This window comes from Coregonus clupeaformis, unplaced genomic scaffold, assembly GCF_020615455.1.
Source record: "Coregonus clupeaformis isolate EN_2021a unplaced genomic scaffold, ASM2061545v1 scaf0264, whole genome shotgun sequence".
Classification (NCBI taxonomy): Eukaryota; Metazoa; Chordata; class Actinopteri; order Salmoniformes; family Salmonidae; genus Coregonus; species Coregonus clupeaformis.
This window is the reverse complement of record NW_025533719.1, coordinates 400,829-406,828: the sequence shown is the minus strand read 5'-3', so window position 1 is coordinate 406,828 and position 6,000 is coordinate 400,829. Positions and strand designations below refer to the sequence as shown.

The 6,000-nt window shown below is 48.3% G+C and overlaps 1 protein-coding gene across 1 annotated transcript in view; it reads left to right on the top strand.

Moving 5' to 3' along the window:
• The first annotated feature begins 2,945 nt into the window (after nt 1-2,945).
• The window catches only part of LOC121578753 (IQ motif and SEC7 domain-containing protein 1-like), a 165,502-nt gene continuing 162,447 nt past the window's right edge, over nt 2,946-6,000 (top strand). The window contains exon 1 of the mRNA XM_041893145.2: nt 2,946-3,068. The gene's annotated coding sequence lies outside the window, so the exon portion shown is untranslated. The remainder of the gene's footprint in view (nt 3,069-6,000) is intronic.

Below are 6,000 nucleotides of genomic sequence, written 5' to 3'. Positions count from 1 at the left end.
CATTACAGTACCTTACTAACACTGGCATTCCACTGTGGTGCAATACAGAACCTTACTAACACTGGCATTCCACTGTGGTGCAATACAGTACCTTACTAACACTGGCATTCCACTGTGGTGCAATACAGTACCTTACTAACACTGGCATTCCACTGTGGTGCAATACAGTACCTTACTAACACTGGCATTCCACTGTGGTGCAGTACAGTACCTTACTAACACTGGCATTCCACTGTGGTGCATTACAGTACCTTACTAACACTGGCATTCCACTGTGGTGCATTACAGTACCTTACTAACACTGGAATTCCACTGTGGTGCATTACAGTACCTTACTAACACTGGCATTCCACTGTGGTGCAATACAGTACCTTACTAACACTGGCATTCCACTGTGGTGCATTACAGTACCTTACTAACACTGGCATTCCACTGTGGTGCGGTACAGTACCTTACTAACACTGGCATTCCACTGTGGTGCAGTACAGTACCTTACTAACACTGGCATTCCACTGTGGTGCAGTACAGTACCTTACTAACACTGGCATTCCACTGTGGTGCAGTACAGTACCTCACTAACACTGGCATTCCACTGTGGTACATTACAGTACCTTACTAACACTGGCATTCCACTGTGGTGCAGTACAGTACCTTACTAACACTGGCATTCCACTGTGGTGCAGTACAGTACCTTACTAACACTGGCATTCCACTGTGGTGCAGTACAGTACCTTACTAACACTGGCATTCCACTGTGGTGCAATACAGTACCTTACTAACACTGGCATTCCACTGTGGTGCAGTACAGTACCTTACTAACACTGGCATTCCACTGTGGTGCAATACAGAACCTCACTAACACTGGCATTCCACTGTGGTGCAATACAGTACCTTACTAACACTGGCATTCCACTGTGGTGCAGTACAGTACCTTACTAACACTGGCATTCCACTGTGGTGCAATACAGTACCTTACTAACACTGGCATTCCACTGTGGTGCAGTACAGTACCTTACTAACACTGGCATTCCACTGTGGTGCAATACAGTACCTTACTAACACTGGCATTCCACTGTGGTGCAATACAGTACCTTACTAACACTGGCATTCCACTGTGGTGCAGTACAGTACCTTACTAACACTGGCATTCCACTGTGGTGCAATACAGTACCTTACTAACACTGGCATTCCACTGTGGTGCATTACAGTACCTTACTAACACTGGCATTCCACTGTGGTGCAATACAGTACCTTACTAACACTGGCATTCCACTGTGGTGCAATACAGTACCTTACTAACACTGGCATTCCACTGTGGTGCATTACAGAACCTTACTAACACTGGCATTCCACTGTGGTGCAGTACAGTACCTTACTAACACTGGCATTCCACTGTGGTGCAATACAGTACCTTACTAACACTGGCATTCCACTGTGGTGCAATACAGTACCTTACTAACACTGGCATTCCACTGTGGTGCAATACAGTACCTTACTAACACTGGCATTCCACTGTGGTGCAATACAGAACCTTACTAACACTGGCATTCCACTGTGGTGCAATACAGTACCTTACTAACACTGGCATTCCACTGTGGTGCAGTACAGTACCTTACTAACACTGGCATTCCACTGTGGTGCAATACAGTACCTTACTAACACTGGCATTCCACTGTGGTGCAATACAGTACCTTACTAACACTGGCATTCCACTGTGGTGCAATACAGTACCTTACTAACACTGGCATTCCACTGTGGTGCAGTACAGAACCTTACTAACACTGGCATTTCCCACTGTGGTGCAATACAGTACCTTACTAACACTGGCATTCCACTGTGGTGCAGTACAGTACCTTACTAACACTGGCATTCCACTGTGGTGCAATAGCAGAACCTTACTAACACTGGCATTCCACTGTGGTGCAATACAGTACCTTACTAACACTGGCATTCCACTGTGGTGCAATACAGTACCTTACTAACACTGGCATTCCACTGTGGTGCAATACAGTACCTTACTAACACTGGCATTCCACTGTGGTGCAATACAGTACCTTACTAACACTGGCATTCCACTGTGGTGCAATACAGTACCTTACTAACACTGGCATTCCACTGTGGTGCAATACAGTACCTTACTAACACTGGCATTCCACTGTGGTGCAGTACAGTACCTTACTAACACTGGCATTCCACTGTGGTGCAATACAGTACCTTACTAACACTGGCATTCCACTGTGGTGCATTACAGTACCTTACTAACACTGGCATTCCACTGTGGTGCATTACAGTACCTTACTAACACTGGCATTCCACTGTGGTGCAATACAGTACCTTACTAACACTGGCATTCCACTGTGGTGCAATACAGTACCTTACTAACACTGGCATTCCACTGTGGTACAGTGCACTGGGTTTATTGACTAGAGCCAATTCTGTCATTGTTGTGAGACCGGTAGATCGTAGCCTAGACAGTTGGTGTAGTACGGGGGTAAAAGTAGTATAATGCACATGGAAACATGTCCCAAGGTGCCAGGGACACACTAATCACCACCCCACATTAAAATATAATACAAGTGGTTGTCCCACTGACTATCATAAGTTGAATGCACCAATTTGTAAGTGGCTCTGGATAAGAGCGTCTGCTAAATGACGTAAATGTAAACGTAAACGTAATGTAAGGAAATAGAACTGGACTGATAGTTTATTGTAACGTTTAAAGGTCTTGGTCAGGCTGGTGTGTGTGGTCATTAACCTAACAGATCTCTCGCTCTTCTCCCTGCAGTTTGGAAGGTGAGGAGGCTTGCGGTGAGGAGGTGGGCGGGTCTTTAGACCAATACAGTCACGGCGTCCCTCCAACCCACAGTGTTGACGGTACCGGGCAGGACCGCTTCGACAGTGGACATCTCTACAGCCACGTGGTGTTGCCAGGGCAACCACGGCCACGACGACCCAAGCTGCAGCACAGCCAGTCCATCCTCAGGAAGCAGGCAGAGGAGGAGGCTATCAAACGCTCCCGATCCCTGTGTGAGAGCTATGAGCTATCAGCCGACCTACAGGACAAACAGGTAGGGGAGGGAACACAGCCCCCATAGGACCGGGAGTGGGAGAGAGCAGTGCTAGTTAACTAGATAGTTACTTACTACCCACTGACTAGCTCAGGGAGTAGGAGGGAGCAGTGCTAGTTAACTAGATAGTTACTTACTACCCACTGATTAGCTCAGGGAGAGGGAGGGAGCAGTGCTAGTTAACTAGATAGTTACTGACTAGCTCAGGGAGTAGGAGGGAGCAGTGCTAGTTAACTAGATAGTTACTTACTACCCACTGATTAGCTCAGGGAGAGGGAGGGAGCAGTGCTAGTTAACTAGATAGTTACTTACTACCCACTGACTAGCTCAGGGAGTGGGAGGGAGCCGTGCTAGTTAACTAGATAGTTACTGACTACCCACTGACTAGCTCAGGGAGAGGGAGGGAGCAGTGCTAGTTAACTAGATAGTTACTGACTACCCACTGACTAGCTCAGGGAGAGGGAGGGAGCAGTGCTAGTTAACTAGATAGTTACTTACTACCCACTGACTAGCTCAGGGAGAGGGAGGGAGCAGTGCTAGTTAACTAGATAGTTACTTACTACCCACTGTCTAGCTCAGGGAGAGGGAGGGAGCAGTGCTAGTTAACTAGATAGTTACTCCCTACCCACTGACTAGCTCAGGGAGAGGGAGGGAACAGTGCTAGTTAACTAGATAGTTACTCCCTACCCACTGACTAGCTCAGGGAGTGGGAGGGAGCCGTGCTAGTTAACTAGATAGTTACTCCCTACCCACTGACTAGCTCAGGGAGAGGGAGGGAGCAGTGCTAGTTAACTAGATAGTTACTGACTAGCTCAGGGAGTGGGAGGGAGCCGTGCTAGTTAACTAGATAGTTACTCCCTACCCACTGACTAGCTCAGGAGAGGGAGGGAGCAGTGCTAGTTAACTAGATAGTTACTTACTACCCACTGACTAGCTCAGGGAGAGGGAGGGAGCAGTGCTAGTTAACTAGATAGTTACTCCCTACCCACTGACTAGCTCAGGGAGAGGGAGGGAGCAGTGCTAGTTAACTAGATAGTTACTGACTACCCACTGACTAGCTCAGGGAGAGGGAGGGAGCAGTGCTAGTTAACTAGATAGTTACTGACTACCCACTGACTAGCTCAGGGAGTGGGAGGGAGCCGTGCTAGTTAACTAGATAGTTACTCCCTACCCACTGACTAGCTCAGGGAGAGGGAGGGAGCAGTGCTAGTTAACTAGATAGTTACTGACTAGCTCAGGGAGTGGGAGGGAGCCGTGCTAGTTAACTAGATAGTTACTCCCTACCCACTGACTAGCTCAGGGAGAGGGAGGGAGCAGTGCTAGTTAACTAGATAGTTACTTACTACCCACTGACTAGCTCAGGGAGTGGGAGGGAACAGTGCTAGTTAACTAGATAGTTACTCCCTACCCACTGACTAGCTCAGGGAGAGGGAGGGAGCAGTGCTAGTTAACTAGATAGTTACTTACTACCCACTGACTAGCTCAGGGAGAGGGAGGGAGCAGTGCTAGTTAACTAGATAGTTACTCCCTACCCACTGACTAGCTCAGGGAGAGGGAGGGAGCAGTGCTAGTTAACTAGATAGTTACTGACTACCCACTGACTAGCTCAGGGAGAGGGAGGGAACAGTGCTAGTTAACTAGATAGTTACTCCCTACACACTGACTAGCTCAGGGAGAGGGAGGGAGCAGTGCTAGTTAACTAGATAGTTACTGACTACCCACTGACTAGCTCAGGGAGAGGGAGGGAGCAGTGCTAGTTAACTAGATAGTTACTTACTACCCACTGACTAGCTCAGGGAGAGGGAGGGAGCAGTGCTAGTTAACTAGATAGTTACTCCCTACCCACTGACTAGCTCAGGGAGAGGGAGGGAGCAGTGCTAGTTAACTAGATAGTTACTGACTACCCACTGACTAGCTCAGGGAGAGGGAGGGAACAGTGCTAGTTAACTAGATAGTTACTCCCTACCCACTGACTAGCTCAGGGAGAGGGAGGGAGCAGTGCTAGTTAACTAGATAGTTACTGACTACCCACTGACTAGCTCAGGGAGAGGGAGGGAGCAGTGCTAGTTAACTAGATAGTTACTTACTACCCACTGACTAGCTCAGGGAGAGGGAGGGAGCAGTGCTAGTTAACTAGATAGTTACTCCCTACCCACTGACTAGCTCAGGGAGAGGGAGGGAGCAGTGCTAGTTAACTAGATAGTTACTCCCTACCCACTGACTAGCTCAGGAAGAGGGAGGGAACAGTGCTAGTTAACTAGATAGTTACTCCCTACCCACTGACTAGCTCAGGGAGAGGGAGGGAGCCATGCTAGTTAACTAGATAGTTACTTACTACCCACTGACTAGCTCAGGGAGAGGGAGGGAGCCGTGCTAGTTAACTAGATAGTTACTTACTACCCACTGACTAGCTCAGGGAGAGGGAGGGAGCCGTGCTAGTTAACTAGATAGTTACTTACTACCCACTGATTAGCTCAGGGAGAGGGAGGGAGCAGTGGTAGTTAACTAGATAGTTACTTACTACCCACTGACTAGCTCAGGGAGAGGGAGGGAGCAGTGCTAGTTAACTAGATAGTTACTTACTACCCACTGACTAGCTCAGGGAGAGGGAGGGAGCAGTGCTAGTTAACTAGATAGTTACTTACTACCCACTGACTAGCTCAGGGAGAGGGAGGGAGCCGTGCTAGTTAACTAGATAGTTACTTACTACCCACTGTCTAGCTCAGGGAGAGGGAGGGAGCAGTGCTAGTTAACTAGATGGTTACTTACTACCCACTGACTAGCTCAGGAGAGGGGAGGGAGCCGTGCTAGTTAACTAGATAGTTACTTACTACCCACTGACTAGCTCAGGGAGAGGGAGGGGGAGCAGTGCTAGTTAACTAGGATAGTTACTCCCTACCCACTGACTAGCTCAGGGAGAGGGAGGGAGCCG